The following is a 223-nucleotide window of genomic DNA, read 5'->3' as shown; positions in this document are numbered from 1 at the left end:
CCCGGCCCCGAGCCCCGTGGCCATAGAAGGAAGTGCGGCCGCTCGGCCCCAATCCCCCGGGTGGGGGGCCTCCCGGGGCGGGCTCGGCCTTATCCCGGCCCCACCGAGCCGTGCGCTATGGGGGGTGGTGGGGGTCAGAGTGCGGGCGGCCCTCAGAGCCCTCTATGTGTGTGTGTGTGTGTGTGTGTGTCTGCAGCAAATCCAGGCCCTGCTGGCTCCCCCT

Source organism: Meleagris gallopavo, chromosome 21 (assembly GCF_000146605.3).
Source record: "Meleagris gallopavo isolate NT-WF06-2002-E0010 breed Aviagen turkey brand Nicholas breeding stock chromosome 21, Turkey_5.1, whole genome shotgun sequence".
Classification (NCBI taxonomy): Eukaryota; Metazoa; Chordata; class Aves; order Galliformes; family Phasianidae; genus Meleagris; species Meleagris gallopavo.
This window is presented reverse-complemented; position numbering follows the sequence as displayed.